Source organism: Cylas formicarius, unplaced genomic scaffold (assembly GCF_029955315.1).
Source record: "Cylas formicarius isolate icCylForm1 unplaced genomic scaffold, icCylForm1.1 PGA_scaffold_1__22_contigs__length_36826433, whole genome shotgun sequence".
NCBI lineage: Eukaryota > Metazoa > Arthropoda > Insecta > Coleoptera > Brentidae > Cylas > Cylas formicarius.
Genome location: NW_026844264.1, coordinates 11,419,807 through 11,446,818, shown reverse-complemented (window position 1 = coordinate 11,446,818; position 27,012 = coordinate 11,419,807). Strand labels below are relative to the sequence as shown.

Below are 27,012 nucleotides of genomic sequence, written 5' to 3'. Positions count from 1 at the left end.
ATTTCAAGAAAAACGCCCACCCACATCCATCATAATTTTTTCTTGCCGTAAACGAGAAATATACTTAGAAATCCAGATCGAAATATCATTTTTGATTTTTGACCAACGTTTTGAAAATAGTGCACAAATATTGGTCATTTCGAGCATCCATATAATAGCAATGCCTTTAATTCAAATAAATATATCCAGTAGAAAATATTACAACGAATTTATCATGATAGTTCTGGCGTAGTCTAGCTTAACAGCTACTCTGAATTAGATGATGACGTATTTAACAAAATCACTATACATTAGACAACACGCATTTGAATATTAGAGCCAGTATTTACCGACTAATCACCTAGTTTAATTACATAGTCTTAGTTAGTGACATTAGTTATAAGAATTGCGCGAACAGACGTAGAAGCAGAAAGCTCATTAACGGGGATCATTCCTTTTCAACCAGTTAATATTCGTTTAAAGAGGTGAAATATGATCAAACTTCCGCAGCCCACAAACAATGTGGATATCCAAACAAAAATTGTGAAGAAAATCCCAACAATCACACAACTGAATGTATTATTTCTGAAAGGGCTTAAGTGCAATTTCCGTTATTTTCTGTTTAGTGTAAAAAATCAGTAAGTAAGAAATAAATATTAAAATTGTAATTGACCTTGCGTTGATGTTTTATTATGCTTTTACATGCTTACACGGTGGGGTTATTTTCAGTAGTAAAATAATTTCTTTATCGCCAGGTTGATATCATTAAAAAAACATTTTTAGTCATTTTTATTACAATATGAAGAGAAAAATCTAATAAAAAATGCCAGAACCACAGGTGTCGCCTATAAAAATTATAAGGGTAGAATAAAATGAGAGAAAATAAAATGTTCCACGAACTCAAAAAACGTCTTTTACAATTTTCACACAGCATCAGAATATGTTAAAAGCATTTTTGGTGTTGCTGTTTTTGGAGAAAAGAAACAAGAAAATATGGAATGTCCCCGATTGTGTGGTTCCAATTTTTGAACTAAAACCAAAAACTGAACGATGTCTAACCTAGTGGATTGTTGAAGAAAAGAATAAATTTTATTCCCATATAATAAATTCCTGGAAAATGGCACTCAAGGTCACAGCAGTTAGTTGTTCGCTAAACTGTGTCGAACGAGAAGAATATCTTCACATTTTTTAAGTGTGTTTATATAAGTTAGAACTTTGTTTTCTTTAATTTTTTTGGTGAAAATATTAATTTAAATTTCGTTATATAGGAATTTTTGTATATCTACCTAAAATATGAAAATTATTCAACGAACAGCTAAAATATGGAACGAATTCATTTAGAAATAAGGTACATTTGCGCATTTTTTGTAGTAATTTGAAAATATACAGGGTGGTTAAAAAAGCAAACGTCGATACCAAGTTTCTTTTTTTAAATTGAAAACAATTTTTTAAATTAAAATAAAAAAGAGATATTTGATTTTGACATGAATAGGAAAGTACTTACCATTAAAGTTCTTAAATTTAGAGAATTGAAGTTTTTAATTCATTCATTCAAAGCAGACAAACAATAAGTGAAATTGAGAGAATATTTGTAGAAACACGGCATGTAAAAGATCGTCTTCGGCGAGGTCGTCCAAAAACCCAAGACTAAACATTTTGTTAGAAGTAGAGGATCATTCTCATCGTGCATCTTCTGAAGTAGTACACGTTTTTTAAATGGTACGGTAAGTAAACAAAATTGTAGGTTTTGTAAGACAAATATCCCTGATGGATGAGAGAAAATTGTACACAACATCCAAAAAAATAAATGTTTGAGCGTTGTTTTTAAACAATAACATTGTTTTTCCTTTAATCAAAATCTTACTGAAGTTCCTTACAAAACTCTAAATAACCCTAATATGCCAGATTGGTTGAAACAGGATGGCTCGGCCACAAAAGCCACAGAAGCCACAAAATTTGATGATTTAAAATATGGAATTAGATACGAAACAAGGCAAATGAATGAAAATATTCTGTATAATGTTTTAGAACAGTAAAAATAGGTAATTACTTTTTGGGGAGGCTCCTTCAGAAGTCAAGAGAGAAAGAGTCAATTCAAAGTCTATGTAAAAGCGCTGATAACTCAGAAATTTGCGCTGGTTTTTAGGCACTTGTGATGTTTATATTAAGGCGACAAAATAAGTGATGCATATTCTAGAATGGATGGGAGTTTGATAAAAATATCACTTCATTTCAGAACGGGGAACAAATTAGAGCCTACCATAAGCATGTAGATGTCTGTGTTCATGGATTTTCACCGATTTGTGTTTTTCGGTGGATTTTTCCGATTTTTTTTAACAAAAAAGGATTTCTCGGTGTACACGACCTTCTAAGCTCTACGAAAGAAACCCGGAGGTACTTTTTTTACTTATTATTCCACGTTCTGAGACCAAGTCCACATGCATCTGCGGCGATCTCCGTAACACCCGCGTAAACTGCTTATCAACCGTGCGCTGGAAGCGAAAACCATAAGCTGCGAAACCTCGAAACAAGTTCAAGGACGAGCGTCATCGGGAATCGCAAACACACACACACACACATATCGTTCGGGAAAACGACAACCGGCCAAACAAACATCGAATTAAATAAAAACCGTAAAAAATATCCGACTGACGGACGGACGGACGATGCGTAGGCGCAGTACACGCCAGGACGCGTATCCACCACCTGTAGTTTCGGCGATAGACGCGTTCCAAACAGTATTTTAGCAGTAAGCGTCGCGACACTGTAACAACCGAGTTGGCTCTGCGCGCTCGTTTATCTCGAAAAAAGCTACGACGCCGGCGGAGGCGGCGGTGCGTTCCTTCGTGTCCGGTATCGTCGGTTTAAAATCTGCGGTGATCCTGGTCCTTTTTTGGGCGGCGGTGTCATGTAAGAAACCATCATAATCGACACACGACGACCCTCTCTGACCGATCAGTCTTTGTTACCAGGTTTGTTTTTTTTTTGTGTTTGGAGAGTTTTTTTGGGGGACGAATCCCCGAGTGGTCTCATCGAACGGGTGGCTTTAGTATTTATTGAATACTAAAATGTGTTTTTCGTAAAACCTGGAATGTTTCTAAAATTTTACCTTTTCCATTTGTACTATGCTTAATTTCCATGTGAAATAACTAATATAAACGATGACATTTTGTTTTCCGTTCCCCAAACAATGTTTTCAAAAACTCAACTTAGGCCCTTTTCGAAATGCACATTTTTACTTTTTCGTATTTTTTTAACATTGTATTATATAGTTTTTTCTTGCTCGCGTTTTGAAGTAAATAGATAATATGCAGGGGGATCAAAAAAACAGATATCGATAGCAAATTACATTTTTTCAATCCATTTTCGAATTATATGTCCAATTTCACTCATAATTCATGTAAATATAAATATCTCTTACTTCTTATGAACAAAAGAATTAAAAACATGTCAAAGAAATTATATGCCCACCATTAATTTCTTGACAGTATGCTAATCGGTTTTAAAAACCCTTCCAAAACGTTATTCAGGATATTTTCATTAATTTGCCTTATTTAAATTTTTAAATTTAAATTAAATATCCCCAATGGAGTAATATCTGCCGATCTTGCAGGTCAATCTATCGATCCCCTTCTACCAATCCGCTGTTCGGAAATTACAGCCATCGTGTTGAAATCAAATCAAATATGAGGCTGATTTGGATTTGGGAAAGAAACCGCGAGAGTTGGAATTAATCATATCCATGAAATTGTAAATATTTATTCATTCAAACATTTAGTCATAATGAAAAAATATTGGGTTCCAGTAAGATTTTGATTGCAGAAATAAGGTCCAAAAAGTTTGTTATTCAAAATATCTGCCCAAAAATTTATTTTTTGTGGATATTGTGTATGATTTTCTCTTACCGTACCATTTAAACAAAACGTAGCTTCATCACATCACAGATTCTGACGATGAAAAAATGGATTTAAGTTTTACATTTCCATCGTAGTTTCACAAAACTGTAGTCTGCTGTGTAATATTGTACGAGTGATGCTTAGCTTATATTGTTTTAATACGCGCAACGCTGTCCGTTGGCCCATATCATTATTTGAAGCGAATTCAGAAGATGCGCGATAGGGATTATCATTAACTTCTAATAAAATGTTTACTTTTGATCTTGATCAAGATCTTTTACATGTCCTGTTCCTACAAACTTTCTCTCAATTTTAATCACTTTGTATCTTGTAATGTATTTATGAATATTTTGAATTAAACAAATTATATACTTCCTCTTCAGTTTTCGTATTGTTTCCATATCCAATAAAAATCAATACTTCATTGATCTGGGTTTCATTTTGATGCGCCACATTCACTTCCTTTACTGACAGAAATGTAATTTTAACAATTTAAGAACTTTACTGGTACCTCTATTCATTTCAAAATTAAATTTTTGTATTCTTTTACTCATAAAATGATATAGAATATATCAGATATGTGTGAAATTTGACACATAATTTGTAAATGGATGAAAATAGAGGGTTTTCATTTAAAAAAAGAACTTGCTATCGACAACCAAAATTGTGCAATGAAATGACTTGGGTCAGCATTTTTCTTCAAACTCAATACCTTATTTTTTAATTAATTTGTTCCATATTGTAACCGTTCACTATTTTAGGTAAATATACGGAAATATTTATATAACGAAATAAAAATTAATATTTTCACCAAAAAATGAAATGAAAACGCTGTTCTAACTTATAGAAACATAAGAAGCACTGAAAAAAATGTGGAAGTGTAAGTTCTAAATGACGTTTTTTGAATTCGTGGGACATTTTATTTTTTCATTTTCATTTGATCGCCACTATTTCTTCTAGGACCTAGGCCACCACTCACCTAGGCCAAACTCAAGTATAATTATTAACTATTCTGTCCTTACAATTTACAAAAGGCGGCACCAGTGGTTCTGGCTTTTTTGATTACAATTCTCTAGTAATCTTCAGCAAAACGAAACAACAACAACGCAACAACGCAAGGTAACTTAAAATTTTAATATTTATTTCTCAAAAGGAGTAAGCTGAGGAACTTATGTTCTTTCTGCTCTAAAAGAGTTATTTCCTCCTCTACAAACATCAGAACGCAGTACCATAAAGTTTCGTTTTTGTCGGGATCTCCAATTTGTTTGTGGGTTGCGAAAGTTTGATCATATTGAACTGAGGTGGCTTTTACTTGATGAAAATCCATTTATCAAAATAAATAAGAACTAAAAGTTCAGATTTTCACGAAATTATATATTATGACATGACAATTGTTTCGACAACACCGTGTCTTTATCAAATGTAATATATACAAACTACCTGTTACTATGTATACCGAAAAATGACCATAAAACCTTAATTAATGTTGTGAGAATTTAAGTTCAATAAAGGAGAGGTATTTAAATCTAATTGATCGTTAAGTAATACATTTGAATGTCTCGTTTTGTTAATCTCCATGGCTTCCAATAAATTTAATTTTCTACTTTTTGTGGCTGTATGTAAAATATCAAAATTGTCGTCAAAAATGTGTTTTCTCTCGCTCTTTTATTTTCGTTAATGCGTTTCTTGAAGGATCTACCTGTTTGTCCAATATAAATTTTAGGACAAGATCCACATTTCAACCTGTAGACACCTGATTTTTGGGATTTTGGACATTTCGTTTTATTGTTTTTTAAATATTTTCCTATTGTGTTGTTAGTTCTGAAAGCTATTTTTAAACCACATTTTGACAAATGTTTTGAAACTTTTTCACTAGGTTCTCCTATGTATGTAATTGTTTTAAATTGTTCGTGTTCTGTATTAGGTTTCGGATAAATAGAGTTTACTGTTGTCTGTATTTGTTTTTTATTTATAATTTTATCTATATTGGACGGATTGTAGCCGTTGTTCAGTGCAACTTGTTTAATGATATTAAGTTCTTTGTTGTAATTTACTGTCGAGAGTGGCGTATTAAGAATTCTGTGTATAAAAGAGTTAAATGCAGCCATTTTATGTGTATAAGGGTGATTTGAGCTGTTATGTATGACTGTGTCCGTGTGTGAAGGTTTATGATATATTGATAAGTCTAATTTGTTTTGCGCTTTTGTAATAGTTAAGTAGTTGTAAGTTGGGCGCTTTTGTAATAGTTAAGTAGTTGTAAGTTAAGTTAGACTTAAATTGTTCGCGTTCTGTATTAGGTTTCGGATAAATAGAGTTTACTGTTGTCTGTATTTGTTTTTTATTTATAATTTTATCTATATTGGACGGATTGTAGCCGTTGTTCAGTGCAACTTGTTTAATGATATTAAGTTCTTTGTTGTAATTTACTGTCGAGAGTTGCGTATTAAGAAGTCTGTGTATAAAAGAGTTAAATGCAGCCATTTTATGTGTATAAGGGTGATTTGAGCTGTTATGTATGACTGTGTCCGTGTGTGAAGGTTCATGATATATTGAAAAGTCTAATTTGTTTTGCGCTTTTGTAATAGTTAAGTCTAACTTAACTTACAACTACTTAACTATTACAAAAGCGCCTAACTTACAACTACTTAAATTAAATTAAATTAAAAATTAAATTTAAAACAATTACATACATAGGAGAACCTAGTGAAAAAGTTCCAAAACATTTGTCAAAATGTGGTTTAAAAATAGCTTTCAGAACTAACAACACAATAGGAAAATATTTAAAAAACAATAAAACGAAGTGTCCAAAATCCCAAAAATCAGGTGTCTACAGGTTGAAATGAAAATTTATATTGGACACACAGGTAGATCCTTCAAGAAACGCATTAACGAACATAAAAGAGCGTTTCAAAACAATAGTTTAGATTGTAATTATGCTACACACTTAACCATAGAAAAGACATTTTTGACGACAATTTTGATATTTTACCTACAGCCACAAAAGGTAGAAAATTAAATTTATTGGAAGCAATGGAGATTAACAAAATGAGACATTCAAATGTATTGCTTAACGATCAATTAGATTTAAATACCTCTCCTTTATTGAACTTAAATTCTCACAACGTTAATTAAGGTTTAATGGTCATTTTTCAGTATATAAAGTAGCAGGTAGTTTGTAAATATTACATTTGATAAAGACACGGTGTTGTCGAAACAATTGTCATGTCATGAAAATCTGAACTTTTAGTTCTTATTTATTTTGATCATATTTCACATTTTTAAATGGACATTAACTGGTTGAAAATGAATGATCGCCATTAATAAGCCTCTTGCTTCTACGTCGGTTCGCGCCATTCTTATAACTAATAACATCTTTTAACCAAGATTAAGTAAATAAACTAAGTATTTAGTTGGTACATACTGGCTCTAATATCTAATATTGTTTTACATTCAAATGCGCGTTGTTAAATACGCAACGTTTGAATGAAAAATTCATCGTAATATTTTCTACCTGGTATATTTATTTGAATTAAAGACATTATCATTAATATATGGATGCTCGTAAAGGGTAAATAGAATTTGTGCAATATTTCTGAGTATAAGGGCTATTTTGATCCACCTTTTTTCTATTTTTTCGATTTTAGATTTCATATTCTACCTGTATAATGCATAACTCCTATAGGGCGTTTCAAACATTCCCTTAATTTACATTTTATTTTTAAAATATTTCTGAAACAGAAATTCCTTGAATTGGGCTGTGGAAATTGCTTTTAAGAAAATTCAAACTAATTTACAATATTTATACTTCAGAGTGGGTTTCTAAAGCTCATTAATCCTGCGATAGTCGGCCTTCGCTCATGAAGATTATTTAAGATAATATATTAATTTGATCAACATTATATGATATAACTTCAGAGCCAATAATTTTTTTGACCGAAAAATTCAATTTTTTTTTTAACGACACTCCTAAAACAACAACATATTGAAATTTTGGCAGTAGTAATTTTTATGAATCAATCAATTAGGTATCTTAATTTTGTTGGACAGATCTTATTGACCAAACTCACCTTGATTTTTAATAGTGTATTTACCCTAGAAATATTGAAATTTTCGACTACCTCATGAGCATCGCAAGACTACCTCATGAGCATCGCAAATTTAATGGTCACGAACATTTCACCATTATTGAAATTTTAAATACGAATAAAAAAGCTAATTATAGATTTATAAAGTCGATGATCTTTATTGAAAACATTGCGATATGAGAACATTTATTTGTCTTCTCAATAATTTCTTTTGCTTCCATTGACGCGGGCAATTTTGAATATCGCAAAGAATTGTTTGATTGCAAACGAAGCAAAAAGGACGACGCATTTTTTTGTGGATGTTATTTTCACAATTACGAATCGTATGTGGAAATAAATTTATAATTGGAATCCTTTTAACATACCTTGCTTTTCATCTGTTGTGCGAAATATTCTATAATTCTTAAAAAGTCGTATGGTGATACAATTGGGAAGGTCTGGAAAAGCTTTCGTAAAATTCCTATAAAATCTCAGCCTTTTATTATTTCGCAATGTGTTACATTATCTCTGTCGACTGTTTGACCCAAAGATTTTTCCTACATATCGCATTTGACAAAAAAAAAACACCATTTAATACAGTATCAAAAATATATGTTTTTTTAATTTATATATTGAGGTTATCCAAGTGGATACAATTCCGCTCTAAAACTGATTAGTCACTTGGAGAACACTACAGTCAACAGGATTCAAATAAAAAAGTGCCTAAACGCCTAATCAAAAACTCAACTTTTTGAATCAGGTCGAATTTTATTGTTTTTCCGAAAAATTGCTACATAAAGCTCGAGCAGGATACAACACATTTGCAAAAACTTATAAAATCTAACACCGTTAGATATGTTGCCTCAAAAAAACCTTTAGCAATTGAGGCCCGTTCAAACAAAATGCTATAGGACTTCGTCGTCGCTTCCGTACGATGAACATAATTTAATCATAACTTTTCTACAATAACATTTAAAACGGTGCGAATAGAATAATTATTTTACGTCCAATAAAGCATGCCGTAAATATTTAATTCGACAAAGAGCACTTACCGACGTTATAAATAGACGTAATGACACGCGATTATAGGAATCGTTAAGCTACGTCATTTTCCGTCACTTTTGCGTGTTCCCCCATTAGCAGTAGGTTTTTGAACGGACCACAGGAAAAAAATTAACTGACACCGGGGCGATTTGCGATGTACTATATTTATGTGCAGCTTTGTGGATTAAATTATTGATAAGTGCCGTTATAAATCGCCATTGGATAAAAATAGTGACGTATGAGAACTTGGACCACTCCCTCTTAACAATATTAATCTACAGTGTGTCCCCAGATAAATCAATCGAAATAGTAATTTTCAATTGAAATATAGAGCTTTCTTGTTAGGTAAAAATTATTTAGAAAAGGAAAGCTGCCACTTTTTTAAATAATTCCAAATATATTTTAGTGGACTCCAGAGAAAGAAAGCAATCTTGGCGTCCACACCAATTAACAAAAGCCCTTCATAACACCCGGATCTCCTGTTCGAATGAACAAATCACGTTCGATGTTTTTAAATGACCATTTCATCTTTTATATTCTGTTTGGAACCATCCCCGTATATTGATTTTATGTTCTCACCATAGATCATTACTCCTTTCTGTTGTTCCTGTATTGTAGAACCATTTCACATTTTCGTTATTATATTGATTATTGATTAAATGAGAACTCGGCATTTTTTCTTTTCGGATTCATTGTCGCCCATCAACAATAAATCAAATTATTCTAACTTCATATAATTAAAATTAATTAAATCTCCTCGTAACATTTAATATTTAAAGTGTTAAGACAGGTGATTTTACATGCCACTTTCTAATTATTTACTTTCAGCCTCTTTTTTGTAACGCAAGATGGTATACGGTGGGTTCAAAAAGTAAGATGACTTTGAAAATTTATGTAAAAAATGGTATAAAGTGAGGCAAAACACTTGAAATATTGACAACGGCATATGGTGAGCAAAAAAAATGTTTATAAGTGGTACAAAGGGTTCCAAGAATTCTTCCCGCGTCGGTTGTTGCTGCTTACTAACGACTCGCCAATTATCCTGTTGACTTCTTCAGAGCTTAACGGCAACTCAGTTTGACTCTCCCACAACCGACGCAGTAGGAATCCAAAAGTTTCGTAAATAGTATTACCGTACCCTGTGGAAGTTTCTTTGAAAAATTAACTGATGCGGAAGAAGTGAAGCAAATGGTGTTGAAAAATCGTCGATTCAGTATTTGAGAGGTGGCTGTGGACGTCGGCATCTCTATTGGTCCGTGCCATGCAGTTTTTTCCGAAGTTATTATTATTCCGAAACTGCTTAGTTTTGAACAAAAGGACTGCCGCTCAAGAGCTGTTAAACGACGTCAATGATGATCCTGATATACTCATAAAGTACCGAATGATGGGTATATGGTTATGACGTGGAAATTAAAGCCCAGTCGTCCCAATGGAAAAACCCATAATCCTCAAGACCGAAAAAAGCACGGCAAGTTCTATCAAACGTCAAGGTTTTGCTTACTGTTTTGTTTGATTATCGTGGCGTGGTACATCCAGAGTTATTGAATTATTGCCAGAAGATCGTACGGTTAATAAAGACTATTACCTTGAAGTTATACGCCGTTTACGAGAAGCAATACAAAGAGAACGTCCGGAATTTGTTGGAACTTTTTTGCCAAAAACAAAACCACAATTATGCTTCTGCCACCATATTCACAAAACTCAAGAAACCGATGAAATTAGGTTCGGAACGATTGAGGAGATAAAGAAAAAATCGCTGAAAGAACTCAAGGCTAGAAATTGCTTATCTGGGGAGCGGGAAAGATTACTTTGAAGAGGACTACATTAATTTTGATGAATAAATACTTTTTGATAAAACCTAATAGTCACATTACTTTTTGAACACGCCTCGTATATCTCTTATGCGTTTTTACTCCGTCCATATTAGTTTACTGCTCAGGCTCAAGTTTAACCATTGAGACTCCGCTTTATTCTATTGATTAGTTACGCCCTTGACACTCGAAATATGTTATGCTACGTGTGACCTGAAGATGAGCACTTGCATGTTCGAAACATGTACAGACGTCTTGATGCTTTTTTATACCAAAATATTTTACATTAAATTTGTGTGGAGAAGAAAGAAGTTGTTTATATCAAAAATAGAAAAGTAAAAAATAAATTGAAACCATAGTCAACTTTTCAGATTTCGATTTCAAGCAACTTTTTCCAACGTTTTGTACTATCTGCTGTACAAAAGAGATTTTACACAAAAATAATCGAAACCTCATAAAACCAAAAAACAACCATTTTCGATTATGCTTTGACATTTATAAAACCTGGTCTCGATCATTATATAATTTTTTAATTTATATTTATTCCCGTTTTAGTATTTGAAATCATTATTATTATTGAAAATTACTTTCTCTTTCTGGGCCAATTACCTGCGTTGAAGGTTTAAATAAGCAAATATCGAAAATTTCAATAAATGTGTGTTATCTCAAAAACTGTCAGTTTTGTGTACCCATAAAATTTATGAGTTTTCAGTAGAATTTCGTATAAATGGAAAACTGAACGAAACAATAAACTGTGGAAAATTGAAACTAGGTACGTTTATTGTTCGAGATAATATTTGTTGATGAAATCTAGTAACAATAATACCAGGAATATCTGGTATTAAATTTAAGTTATCCTTCCGAAAATATGCCACAAAAATTGCAAATTCTGATTTGTTTCATAATTTTTAGATCCTGTAGATATATTGAGAATAGTTGTTAATTTTAGAGAATTCTGTAACCAAGTGAATTTGGAATTGGAAATTACCTGTTTCTATTCGTACAAATTTTTTCATCGTTGTGTACTCGGAATTATAGCCATTTCTAATGACGCCGTGCTGATTGTCGAAAACGTATGCTCACTGATTATTACAAATTACAGGTTGCTAATTGACAGTAACATTTTCGCTATACGATATTGAACAAAAATATCATGCAACCTTGAGAATTTTAAGCCAACGTTCCGTGTGTAGAGTTTTAATTTCGTTTTCAAAGTATCAACTGCGATTGTTTATTATACATATTCTATATTTTTCTCGAAATTATTTAAAACTTTTCACTTTGACAAACCGATTTTTTTGACTGACAATATGAAAAATGTACAACTAGTCGATATCCACTTTTTTCAAAACTTTGTTGTCGTCGCTCTGCTGTTTGGAATATATTACACAAAGACAAACAAATACGAGATCGTTAAAAATGGGTGTAATTATGACTTTAAGGCAGGTTTTGCTTTGTTCAATGGCCAAAATGTTTTGCCAAGATCTCACTTGGCATCTTCAATGCTCGCGCTCTGAAAACACTTCGAACACTCAAAAGAAATATGAAAATTGACAAAACGTATTTTTATGAATATTTATTTTCTGGGCCCTTTGGTACACAATATACTTAGTTCTAAAAAATAAAACTAAAGAATGATCTTAGTGTTCCCGACACACCAGAACACTTTTTAATGTATATATGAACTTTGTCCTTTTGGAATAATGTGTTTTGAATCCGCAACCGAGCGTTGGCTCATAATTTTTGAAACACCCTGTCAGAAAACTTTTTTTTGATAATAATAACAAACAGTGCATGTAATTCCATTTGAACTAACCAGGCAAAAAGAATTTAAATTGGGATTCTTTTTTTCATATTTGGATGTATGCAACTATCATTCTCGAAATCTTGTTAACACTAATACCGAAACAAAAAAATACTTTTATGAGAATACCAATGGTCGTACGAAGCTTTTGGGGCAATTTTTCCTAAGTACAATTCAGCAACCGTTATAACGAGTATTTTTGTCATTTGTCCGTGAAGCATCAGACTCATTCAATGGATTAGGTGATGTCACTTCAATAACACCTTTAATTGGTTGTCTCATTTGAAACATCAAAGTTGTCGCTACTTTTCGCGTACAATGTTCCATCAACTGTAAGACACCCTGTATATCTAGTAACAAATCGTAACAGCTAAGTCAAATTTTCATTAAATTACACAATGTTATGCAAATAACAAATAAAATAATTCTTTCGGTCAATATTTGCTCATATTGGGAGATACCAATGATGAACGAATTGCTCGAAAAAATATACGAGGTTCGATGATACTCTTATCGAAACACGAAAATCCGATAGGTCGACTCTCCACACTGGAGAAACTTTTAACGAGTAAATCTTGTCAAGCCCGCAAGAACCCGAATTTATTTCGGGGAGAAGTTCCAGTTTAGAAATAAATCCTCTTGCGGGTAATAATTATTGTCACGTCTGTTTACTTTTTCTCTTTCTCCCCGATCGAAAACCGAATGCGTTATCGATAGCAAATAATATATTAGCCAAACGCAAAATATTTGTTACATAAACAACGTTCTGGCAGGTCCTGGCCGGAAAATTTGCAACCAGCTGTAAACACATTAACCGCCGGTCAAAGTAAATACGTAGCCATCCGAATTTCGCACCCGATAATTGAAATACGAGTTCTGAAGTCGAAAGAAACCGCGTCCGGTTTGAAAATTCATTAAAAATTGACTAGCGAAAATTTTTTTTGAGATTTGTTAGCCTACGTCATGGTCTCCAACCATTCCATTGTCTTCATTTGATTTAATTACACAACTTTTCAGCCAGATGGGTCCCTTTTAGTTTTCTGATGTTATTTTGTGCAAGACTTTTATGAGCAGTTATTTATTTATTTTTTGTTTGGATACTAGTGTTATCAACATTTGGCTTCCGTGAGAGGAATTTGCCATCCACAGGTTCCGAAGTCCTCAATAATAATACTAACTACTGCAACTACTACAAAATTGTATAGAAATAGTCAAAATACATTTACTTAAAACAATTCGTCCAGACTATAAAATGCTTTGGATAACAAAAATATTTTTAATCGTTTTAATAGACAAGGTTTTAAAAATTAACTCTTTTAACTCCAAGGGCAGATTGTTAAAAACATACAAACATTTGAGTGCCTACAGCATACAGTAGGGAACATGCAGCTTACCGCTCTGTCTTGTATGCTTAGAATGTACGTCACCAACTAATTAAACTTTGATAAATTGTTAGCATAGAATGACATTTCAAAAATGCAAAGACTCCTTAATGTGAGAATTCTGTACTGAAAACTTGGAAATGTGTGAAATTCGCCTTAATATACGTTTTTGAGATAAAAGTACTTTATCGGCATTTGCAGATGCTCCCCACAAATTGCTCCCATAACGTCATCGGGACTCCAACTCCAACTATAAGAAGATTGTTCGCATCATTTAGAGTTGAAATAAAAGTATCACAATGAGACTTCCAGTTTAAACATTCATCCAAACTCAATTCTAGAAACCGCACTGCGTCCTTAATTGAGAGAGTATGGTTGCCTAAGCAGATATTAAAATTCTCACATTGTTTCTGATATTTATGAAACCTGATAGTTTGATTGCGTTGAAATATAGATTAATTTTTCCAAACCATGCCATCAATCTATCAAGTACCCTATAGCACTTCTCCAAGCGGTCATCGTCATTTCCACACGACAACAACAAGGAAAGATCATACATCATCAAAAACATATCAGGCAAAAATTTCAATATACAATTTACATGTAATATGAAGAGTACAGGGCCTAAAACTGAACTTTGATGGACACCTATATTTATGCGTTGACTATCTGAATTTACACTTTGTATTCTCTTACCGTTATAAAACTTAATGGATACAAATTGAGAACAATCTTTTAAAAAACTACTGAATCAGTCTAGAGCCTTAATCCTTATACCTGAAGCGTCCAGAGCTTTCTCGCCAAATTTTATAGAATCAACACATCCAAACGCCCGATTTAGGTCGCAAAAAATCCAACCAAAAGTATTTGAAATTGTTACCGGACGAAACATGTTTTGTTTTTCTGAACTGAATGGAACTAACAATATTTTTCGGAACACCCATAAAATAGTCATTACATACAGAGGCCACAATATTAGTCTCATTCTAGATTTTATTGCTCTGTTTGTTCATTAAATTAAAATTCTCAATACTGGACCGACGTTCGTTCATCCCAAATGAACCTCCAAGCAGCACCATAAGGATCAGATCAAGGTGGGAGAATATCAAGGATTCTGATGTTATTTTGTTATCTTTTTGGTCTCGCAACAATAAACGTTTTCCACATTTCTTGCCGATTTATCCCAATTATCAAATGTAAAATTCTTTAAAATAGTATTTGAAAGTCTTGCTTCTACTGTAGCCGCCAAAATCGAAATTTTTTTAGTTGGAGAAATTCTACTTTTCGCTGCTCCATATAAATCTTAACTGGCATAAATATCAGGAGACTCCAGCGATCAACTTCCTTAGAGGATTAAGTAAAAATTGAACTTTTTGCAAGTTAAAAAAAATCATGGAATAGCACAAAGGTTCCGTATCAATTTTATTCGCAGTATTTGTTAAATCGTATTGTACTACTAACTACATACAGTAAAAAAGGGCTACAAGTTTTACTATTTGCAAAAACGCTTTGCTTATGTTCAAAATAACACTAATTTTAGACATTCTGAACCAGATAAGTACAGAAGAGATCAATTCTATCAAGTATATACCTTTATCAAGAGTAGTTTGATTACAATTTTTCTTAGAACTTTGTAATATGATGATGAGGAAAACCCTTGTTTTCGTCAATACAGCCCCTTCTTTGTGAACTGTTTCTATTATTCCTTTTTTTTAATATTCATGTAATATTTTGTCTTGATATCTTATTCTAATTATCCTATTAGACCATCTAGCCGTTTCTTGCTAAAATGAAATGGTTTGGAAATGAAAGATACCAGGTCAGCTGAATTAAGGATGATGGTAAGGAATTATGTTACTGATATTAGGAAAATGGTATGACTGAAGCAGTAGTGAACTCATGACCTTTTACGTATCAGTCAGAGATTGATGAATTTACAGCTCTTACGGCGGCGTGTCTCGTGCTTCTTAAAGATTTCGTTGTGAATACTTGTGTCAACTGAGATCGAGAAAGGTAATACCATAGTACAAGATTTTTATGGGAATGTAGAACGTGCCTAGTAACATTAAAAGCATTTTTCTTATAAGAACCATCCAAACATTATATTCATTACAAATAACTGAATCCAATGAAGAAGTCATTCTGCAAAAGATCGTTATGACGAAAATACGAAACTTCGATGTGGATGAAAAAAATTAATTCGACAGTCAGACTTTAAAGTCAAAAAGATCATTTCGAGGTCCGCAAGGATGATTAGTTTGTCACAATTTAAAAGAAATCAGGTCTATATTCACATAATTCCCGACAAGTAGTTTAGTGCTAGTTTTCTTCATATTACTAACCGGTATGAAATGTATACTAAATTGATTCCGTAGATAACGCCGGCCTCTGGTCATTTTATGTTCGTGTTGCTTGGACCAACCATGTTCTGCTATTCCAGATCTCATTGTTTCCGCTCAAAGAGTGTATTTTTTGTGTTCGTCGAATCGTACATTTGGATGCCTCTCCTATATAATACACCGCATTCACAAAGTACTTACTTGATAGATGCTGTCTCTGCACTCCCAAGTTTCGGATCTTATTTTCGTCAAGCCACTCTTTAAAATCGCATCTGAAAACTGTATTTCATGTTATATTTATTGTTTAGCTATCTTTTACATACGGAGTCGTGAAGTACGAGAGAGAGCATGTCTTCGACAGGTAGTCATAATATTAAGTCTGTTTTACAACTGTATTAAGAGATTACTCATTACTGGAGCATGCTTGGTTATTGTTTATTGCTATTGCCCGTTTATATAATATTTTTCCGCTTATGTTGGTATTCGATATGCACATATTCTGATGGGTTAAAAACGATAGTCGGGAGTCAGAGTTATGAACCAACCATATAAGCCGACTCGCACGTGATTTTATGAGGTTTGAATCGGAAGTCAAGTGACAAATGGTCAAGCTAGTTATTAGGAAACTGAAGGTATAAGAGAAGCCGTTAGCAAAGTCTATCAACCAAACAACCTCCAACCAGGGTTATAAACAACCTGTGATTTCTCGGGCCGTCTACCATAAACTGTTCTTCCCCAACCAAATCTATGCAGGTGCTGATATAATTTTTGATGAACTCTACTGGAATGTTAAGAATCACAATGCGCCTGTATCATGAAACAGATGACGCTGTTATAGAAATCCATGAAGTCAATTTAATCTGTCAATGAGGTTACATATTCGCAACTAACTCGTAAAACAATAACAAGCGGTTTTAAGCCTGGGGACCACGAAACGTCTCATCTTTGAAAACAGATGATACTTGATTCTACCTGGACGATTTAGTTGAGAAAATGGAGGGGATAAACAAAGGATTGTTCTCTCGTGTAAAATATTACGTGACATCAATGGGATTTAATGATTCTGCAACCTGATATTTACCTTCGTTTACGTAGAACACCAAAGTCAAATTAAAGGCAAACATGCCGTGCTCGTATTAAACTTCAACATCCGACTTAGTATTGGATATATGATTGTCACCTATTACTACATTCGTGCATAAAAAAAAAACACATTAAAATGTTAAAAAATATTAATCGCAATAACAATATACTTTTTTAGCTTGATTCTATAACTGTAAGAAACATCAAGGAAAGTTGCACGTGACTTTATACAGGATGTTACAAAAATTGGGTAAATACATTAACCACACGTGTTCTTTTCCATTCCATTTGAATGCTGCTTTCTTTTCAATTTATAGTGTGTTAAAGTTAACTTAATTTGATTAGATTAGTAATCATAAACAATGTTTTTATTTAACCTATGAGGACTTATGCATTAGTTGCATATGGTATCGTTTAATTCAATCAAAAAAAAATTGTTAAAATTTCTTATAAAAAAAGCTTCTAATGAAAATTTTGCAATATACAAAAAAGTTAGACAAACTATAATTATAACTATAAAGTCCATAGACGTTTGTCATAGTTCACTTTGACGCCCTGTATATTGCAAACTAAGGGTTGTTGTTAGACAATGTTAAAAATTTCCAAAACATGATTAACGGATTGACTTTTTGTAACATCCTGTGCCTTTATCCATGCGGATTACGATAAATTTTCGAGTATATTTTACTAACGTACGCGGCGAAATAACCTGTCAATCAATATGCGGCCGTAATGTATTTTTGTACTGCAGGTTTTCCTACGAAAATGGTTTTCTAGCGCTTTTGTGGTTCGCCGCCCTTTATTGCTGCTAAACGCAATATAGCGTGTTGCAAAATAGAACTCGTGAATAACAAGTTTCGACGTATGTGGAAGATTAAAAAATGTCGGTTATGGTGAGCCAAAAATTTACGAACGCCAGGTCAAATACGAGTGACAGGGTTACACAAGATTTCGTCAAAATTCTCAAAATTTGGAATTTTTGACTGTAATTGTTAAAACCGATAAAATTTATTTTTGCAAAATCGGTTTATAAGATTTTTCGGTGTGATTTCTTACTAATATAAATGGGGAGTTACTTCCTATAAAAGTCCAAGAAGCAATAAGTATTTTTGTTTATTATATTTTCAAATATTGAAATTGAGAAAAAATATAAATTGTTAAAAATTTCCGCATTTTGCTGTATCGGTATAATCTAATATCTAAAATATAAGTCTAAGTAATTTAAATTTTTAGGAATCGCAATTAAATAAAAATCAATTTTTTTGTTATTGATATAAATAAATTTGCTGTTTGCTTTTTACCTATAAAATTATTAATGTTACTTCAGTACGACATAGATGCTATTTTTAGCTGATCAAAAGTAAATGGTTTAGACGCATCACATTTTGTCGAAAAACTTCAACCATTCAATTTGAATACACGACGTGTGTTCCAAAAGTAAGGTTACTTTTGAAATTGGGTGGGCTACGTTCATTCGATTTTCGATATTTTTTTTGTTATGTTAGTAGACATATGTTCAGCTTCAGCCAGTTTCCACGTTTACTTTTTTTTGTGAGAGAAGCATTTTATGTGCTCGGCGATTTTCTGGTCTCAAAATAAATGGAATAAAGAGGTTGCATAAAATTTTGTGTAAAAAATGGAATACAGTAGAAGTGTTGAAGAACTGAGAAACAAACGGTGTTGAAAAATCGTCGAATCATTATTAGACAAGTGGCTGTAAAATGAATTCCGTTCCTTAATACGAATCATATAAACGTTCTTACTGCGCGCACTTAAAGAAGCTTAGGTTTAATTTTTAGATTTAGCGCAGATTTATCTCCAAATGTATTAAATATATTGTACTGTGCCTTTGTTCGTTCATTGGGGGAGTGTGTAGGTCAGGTGTAGTCTCTTTTTTATAGAGTGCACATTGACAGCATTAAAAGGGTGCAGATTTTTTTTTCTCCAATTTCTGCATTTCGATTGAGAATTCCTCAAGTAAATTACAATGCTGTTCTAATATGTAGCCCCTAGAAACGCCAGATTTATATTTGATTTTGATAATCTATTAGCTAAAGTGAATTAAAAAATATCCTATGGTACCAGATCTATGGATGTGTTTTACCTGCCTCTTAGAAGTGTGCGTATGCCAAGAAATTTGAACGAGTTGAATCTTTCATAGCAACTTCCACAGGCTAATGTAACAGTATTTACAAATTTTCTGGATTCCTTCTGTATCGGTTGTTGATAACTCAAACTTACTGACGTGTCGCGAATCATCGTGTTAGCTTCTCCAGAGCTTAACTGAAACTGGTTCGCATTCTACTCTGTACCTGTTTACATAATGTTTGAAGGAGGAGGAGCTAAAGGAGGGGATGAATATCGTCGCGGAGGACTGATTGATTCCCGTATAACTGAAAGATTGTTTGGTTTCTTATAAATTTCTATGGATTCTCGCATTTTTATTCGATACAAGACATGATGCGAGGATTTTATATTTAGTTTTGTCGAATACGATTTCATGTTCGCTTTCGTGATTGTATTCGGCAATTGCTGATGAGTTTATTTGTGGTAGTCTTAACGCTCTTTCAAATTCTTTTAGAGTTTAATCTTGAATTTGGTGGTAATTTTTGCAGATATAAATGCAGTTTAAAATTTGTGCAACGTTGACTTGTTTACATTAATTTATCCCATAAAACATAAGAAGTTTTAATTTATATTTATTTATTCCTTTAATTTTGTAAAATAGTGTAACCTGTTGAAAATAAATAAATAAATAAATTCATTTTGCCAGTAATTAATAGGAATTATTATAAAAATATTATACATTTCTAACTGAAATAAATGTTTTCATAACTATTGCGGCATACAGAGCGTTCGCCATAGAGCAACTATAGATCAAAATGACACGTTAGTCGTTATTGTTGTGAAAATAATAATTTCTTTTCAAAATATTACTATACTAATTATTTTAAAACGCAGTAAGATATTAAATTAAAAAATAGTATCATAGCGTTTTTGAAGAAACGTAATTCCTAGCTAGGAACATTTTGACTTACTTGCCTGCTTACTACAGATCTTACATATACATCTCTTTTGTCAATGATTTTAATATATTCACCCATTTGAAAATTATTAAAGTTATTAACTTAAATTTTTTTGAAGAAATTGTTTTATTATCATTTATAGTTTCTCCTGTTGTTGTTACCATGGCAGCTAAATTCTGACACTAAATAATATTTATAAATTATTATAATATTATTATTAATATATTATAATAATATAAAATATAATATATAATATAATATTATTATATTATATATTATTATAATAAATGAAGATATACGACAAACTTTCGAGAATTTTACCACACAACAATAGCAAATTTGCAAACTGGTAATAAATTCCTAAGCAAATATGAATGCTAGGAGACCATTTTTTAGTAGTAGAAAATAACGATCCTAGACCGGTGTTGTCAAATGAAATTGTCACGTGATGTCGAACTTTCCGCTATACGCAAAAAGTAATTGTCAAGTAATAGTGAGGCGCAGACCACAACCTGGGATCCAATCATAATTCAATTGTCACCTGTCACATATCTAACGCCGTGTATCTACGCATCTATCGCTTGGTGCACCGCATTACATTATGTCGCTGCTGATAATATCGATGCGTCCATGAAAATTTAATATGATTTCGGGGAGATTAGGACAAAACAATTGAACCGCAGAAACGTCGGAAAACAGCTACCATTATTGAAGTATTCAGGTCTGGAGGTTTTAGTAGAGACGTGGAAATGGATGGACAAGTAAACTTGCATATTCAAGCGAACACGTATTTTCGCTAAAAGAATACTTGTATATATAAGTAGAATGCTCTTAAGCTATTAAACTCCAGAAATGTTACGCTCCGACCTCATTTTGCATATGAATTTTATAAATGGTTAAACGAGGTGTTTTCAAAAACTAAGGGAATTTTCAAAATTTATCAAAAATTTATTTATCAAAACTAATATTGTCCCCTTCAAAGCAATCCCCCTCAGATATAATACACTTGTGCCAAAGTTTTTTCCATCCTCGAAGCACTTCTCGTAAGCACTTTCTGGTGTTGCCTTGAGTTCTTCCAGCAAATGTTCCAAAGCTACTTCCTTTCATGGGTTTCTTGAGTTTTGGAAACAGGAAAAAGTCGCAGGGGGCCATATCCGGTGAATATGGTGGCTGAAGCATGATTGTGGTTTTATTTTTGGTTAAAAAGTTAGGCACAAGCAACGTTGAGTGAGCAGGTACATTATAGTAATGCAAAATCCATGAATTGTGTTCCCGCAATATCGTGCGTCTCCTTCTTAGTGCTTCTCCCAAGCAGCGCATAACTTCAAGGTAATACATTATTGACCGCACGACCCTGTAATAACTCTGGATGTACTACGCCACGACAATAAAAGAAAACAGTAAGCAAAATCTTGGCATTTGATCGAACTTGACGTGCATTTTTCGGCCTTGGCGATTCCGGGTTCTTGCGTTGGGACGACTAGGCTTTGGGTTCGATGTCATAATCATATCAGAATTATCATTGGCGTTGTTTAACGTTGTTCGATGGCCCTTTTGTTAAAAATTAAGCAGTTTCGGAAACATTTTTGCTGCTACACGAAACGAATATCGAAGATCGAATGTACGTAGCCCGCCCAAATACAAAAGTCACCTTACTTTTTAAACAAACTCGTGTTTGGTTTTACCACTGAAGGATATTACAAAATGCACTGTAAAAAAATTCTTTATACTGGAGTCTAATTCTTTTGAAACCAAACCGTTATTCGAAGATAAGAGTTGTTATTATTTGCTTACATAGATATTGCTTGTCTTTGACCAAATTCATCATTTGTTTTCTTCATACCTTAAGGATGTTGTGATTGGTGTTTAAAAGACAAATTGGTTCATATCGTATCATTTTTCTTACTTTGTTTTTCTTCATGCTTTTGTTTTCGTAAATTGATAGTATGTATTATTTATTGTTGTCCAAACCATATTCCATAGCTTCGTTATTTCGGGAAGTGTTCGACAGAGAAAACAACTCGTAAAACTTATTAATTTTATATCTTTCAACACTTCGGTGCACCACAATCACGTATTTACGAAGTGGGAGTCCCTCCAGTTCCTTGAGTTAAATGAGGAAAGTTTAAGGAGACTCGTTTGTTATGTAGGTATAAAGTTCCCTACAAAAGTTGCGCCCCACTGTTTAATTCACTGTACAAAGTAGACCTTACTCGCGGCAATCGTCTCTGACGTTTTCTCGAAATAATGTGAATGTGAAGCAATTACTCCAACGTTTCAGTTACTAATAATCTCATTGGCGTGCCAAATTCATTGTTTATGAATCTGAAAAATATTTTCCTCTCATACGAAACGCTTCGGCAAGACGCTATTACGAAAGTCCAAATATTTATTTTCCTTTATCACGTTTCTCGTTTGAAGCCGATGTTTAATTGCTAATAAACTACGGTCGACATTTCTGTTAGTGCATATTACGTAATTGATATGGCAGAATGCATTTAGCAATCAGTAACGCATCGTTTAAGTATTGCGTGAATGTCACCGTAGTAGAACAGAAAAATAAGACATCAGAATTTTTATCAAGGGTTAAGGCTCATTATTTTTATGTAGGTAGTTGTTGAAAAGATAAAATTTGTCGATAGAATTAAAAAAAGATAATAATTTGAAATTAATATTAAGCGAAAGTAATCAGTTTATTTTATTTTCCAATAATGTCACTAAAAAAATACTTGTAAAATCAGTTAATCTGCAAATTTGGGTTTGAAATTAAATAAGTGGTTATAATTAAAAAGGCACATGTAATTCTCTAACAGTTAAATACTACTATATTATATCATTAAATCACTGACTGTTCCCAAGATCTTCAATCATGACCATACTTATCTTGGACACAGTTTATGGCATACGTAAAGAGTGCGTATCGGTTATAGAAATACCAGGCACTGGTAATATTCTGGGTAAAGCTTATCATAAAAACATTTACCTGTGTACCCAATTATAACTGACGTTAGTTGTAGGCATTTGATTAAAATATAAAATGTACTTCCCGATTTACTCCCGTCAACTACTCCTACTTCAAGGAACCTAAAATTATGTTGGAATGTAGTTTGCATTCAGGGACAGGTCGGGGTTACCCTATTTAAATATGTTTTCTTGGAATATTTTACGTAATTGGTTAAACAATTCTATAGTTGTTAGCTTTCAGATCATAAAACTAAAATTGTTTCTAGTTAGCTACAACAAATTTCGCTTCATGTTTTTAACGTGTTTATTCGGCAATTAATTTGGTTCGGGTACAGATAGGATTTACATAAATCTCTTTTAAATGTAAAACTGTTTGCGTAGTGTTTTATTTGAAATTTTATAACGCCGTGAATTGATTTAACAAACATTTTATTATTCAACGGTTCGTAATTCGCGATACAGTTTGATTGCGTTGGTAATAAATTACAGTTGGTATTATTGACCATTGATGTATGTTGGAAGCTAGAAGAGGCAGCAAATTTTTTTTTTGGATTACTCAAATTTTGGTTTAAAAACTTTTTTTTTTTGAGTTACCGAAGATTGTTTTTCCTCGCATCTTAAGAGAAAAGACTATTCCATTGTTCGGATTCTATCAGCAGATAAGTGCCAAACAACTAGATGCAAGAAAGACCTAGTTATGAAAATTTGCATGCAACAACGCATTATGTTGATACATAATCCATACAATCTGGAAAATAATGTGTCAAGGCAAGTGAAGTCGTTCAAATTGCTTTATCATACACATTTTTATCTTTGTGGTTATTTTAGACCGTTGCTTTAGCTGGCATGTTTGTGAATAAGCCAGAAGCAGCATTTTTTTTTGATCGGATATAATAGTTAATTTCGTGTTGCAAATCCGCGCGGTTTTACAAAAATATTTGGATTTTTGAAACGCGCGCCGAGCTGTGTAATATTACGGGTCATAAATTTAAGACGATAGGTACTAATTTATTGATTAGTGGTCCTTAATAAATCAATCTAAATATAAGTCAATTCTGGGAAACATCTTCAGTTATTTTCCAAAATTTTCTAGCTCACAAAATATGAGTGCAAATTTCACTTTACCAACTGAATCCAATATACCAATTTCATTCAATTTGAACTCTTTCACTTTGCTAACCATGGTGCATGTGAAGCGTAGATGAAAACAAATATGTCGCGTTTTTTTTTATGTAACCTTAGGCATTATGCCGCGTGAGAAATTCCAGCTTAAGGTATCTTCAACAAAGACAAAAACTCTCACGACGTTGCAAGACAAGTGCCCTTCTTCAACTATCTCAGTGTCCATAAAATATGCACCAAGAACTACAACGAACCGCGTCCGCTTAATCTGTATGCCTCAGCGATGATACGGTGTGGTCGAACACGTTTCTAGCAACGGAAACAAAAGTCCGTATCTATAAGACCGTGATGCGGCCAATACTGACATACGCTGACGAAACAAGAGTTAACACCAAAAAAACATCAGATGATTGGGGTCCACGAGATTAAGACATTGAGAAGGGTAAAATAAGAACGGACAGAATTAACTATGAAGATATCACAGAGGGGGGCAAAGTGGAGTACATACGTATTAAGAATGAATGAACCCAGGCTAGCGAGGAAAATTTATGATTCGACCAAGATCGAGGTGGCTTATTTAAGATTAAGAAGAAGAAAAAATAAAAGCACCAATCGAGATACATGTGTGCTGGATTGTATTTTTTTCTATTATTAATGCCATCATAGGTAATAGAACATCTTAAAGAAATATATGCAAGATATGAATATCTATGACGTCGTATTGATATCTGCTTTTGCCCCCGAAACGAGATATAGATATTGTAAAAAGGTCATTTGTTACAAAACCCATCGTCTACATGACAACATATGAACACTTTATTGAACACCTTACCATCGTAAAGGATCATCTACAGGTGCTCTATGAAAACCTTATAGACTTTTATAAGCTCAACATCAGTAATTTTTTATCTAAAATCCAATATATACAAACGATTTTTGACGATATGACGAAGCGAAATAGCGAAATTGATATTTATTTATTTTATAATATTTATTTATTTATTTAAGACTGTAACATAAAGTAGATATATCAAAAAAAGTATGTTCTGGACGTCTTGGAAAGAGTTCAGAAATAATCAATGTCTAAAATGAACATTTTTAATACATCGAGTAGTACTCCGTTATTTTCTAACTTCACTAGTAATTTTTCTAACAAAATTACTGCTGAATGAGTTCAATTAACAAAATGGGCTGCACATTTTGATGTGATTACCTGGTTGCGTGAGAGTAAAACACGATCAAATGTTATTAAGGGTCGAATGAATACTATACCGTGCAATAACTTTGCAAAGCCTACTTGCACATAACGAGAACAGTAATAATTAATTAAAAATGAATACAAATTAAATTCAAAGTTGAATATTTACAAATTCTTAAACCTATATGAAAAAAACAAACTCAACCTTCGGAGATTTAATCCTCACTATAATCCTCGACCCAATTCAATATTTTATGGATGCAACAAAACACAAATAAATGAAATACCCAATAACAATATCAAATAGTTTCGATCTTCACCTGAAGATGAAAATTATTGTCGAAGCTCTCAAAATTCTCGTAACAAATGTTCATACGCAATCAAGCCCTCTGTATATTTGGTTAACGGCGGCGTAATCGAATCAAGCGTCGAATTTGTTTATTTTTGCTACAACGGAGAATTATTTTTTATGAATTTTATAAGGTAAATAATTGAACAGTGCGATAAAGAAACTTTCGCAAGGCCGCTTTCCCGCCGTTTCCGGAGAATAAATACGAACCTCGTTGCCGGGGCGACGGGGATTATCCTCGGCATGTTGTTTATTATATACGCCCGCCCAGTTCCCTGGCGGAAGCGAAAAATTTCCCCTTAATAGTTTTCGCGATCGCCAGGTATGTGTTCGACGTTTAAAGTAACCATCGACAATCAATTTCGGGTTAACCGTTTATTTTATTGCAGCTTTCTATGCGGCAGATAACGTAATGCCAATAAAAGGATTTACGATATCACATAAAGTTGATAAAGAACGTCATGTCTAAATATCAAAGTCAAAGGAGGACTAAAAAAGTTGACGTTGTGTTCCACAGTTTCTATCTCTGCCTACTAGTTCTAGATTTCGATGTAGAAGAAGAAAAATTGCTTTTTCTACTCCCGTCTGTAAAATGCCTAATTACACACCGATCTAGTGTGAGGGAAGCATCACTTTACCACGTCAGTTTCGTTTCCCACGAATCCGAGCCACTTCGGACATTTCCGGGATTTTACCGCACGGGTTTGGGACCAATCGGATGTTTTCGGAGATATTTCCCACGCTTTGAATTCTGACGGTCATGTCAGTGAATGTATTCGTGTTGTTTTGCGAAAATGTACCCAAAAACTAACGGTCGTAGAAAAAGTATAATATGCAACAAGTTAGGTAAACTTTTTAACTCACTCATTTATTAAAAACTCGTGAGTCAAATGCCGTTTACCGCACTTGTGTGTTGCATAATGTACTATTTCGATTGATTGATAGATCTTG

The 27,012-nt window shown here is 33.0% G+C and overlaps 1 protein-coding gene across 1 annotated transcript in view; it reads left to right on the top strand.

Annotated features, from left to right (window-relative positions):
- Window positions 1-2,712: 2,712 nt before the first annotated feature.
- Window positions 2,713-27,012, top strand: part of LOC132696243 (adenylate cyclase type 6) — a 206,586-nt gene continuing 182,286 nt past the window's right edge. The window contains exon 1 of the mRNA XM_060660966.1: window positions 2,713-2,951. The gene's annotated coding sequence lies outside the window, so the exon portion shown is untranslated. The remainder of the gene's footprint in view (window positions 2,952-27,012) is intronic.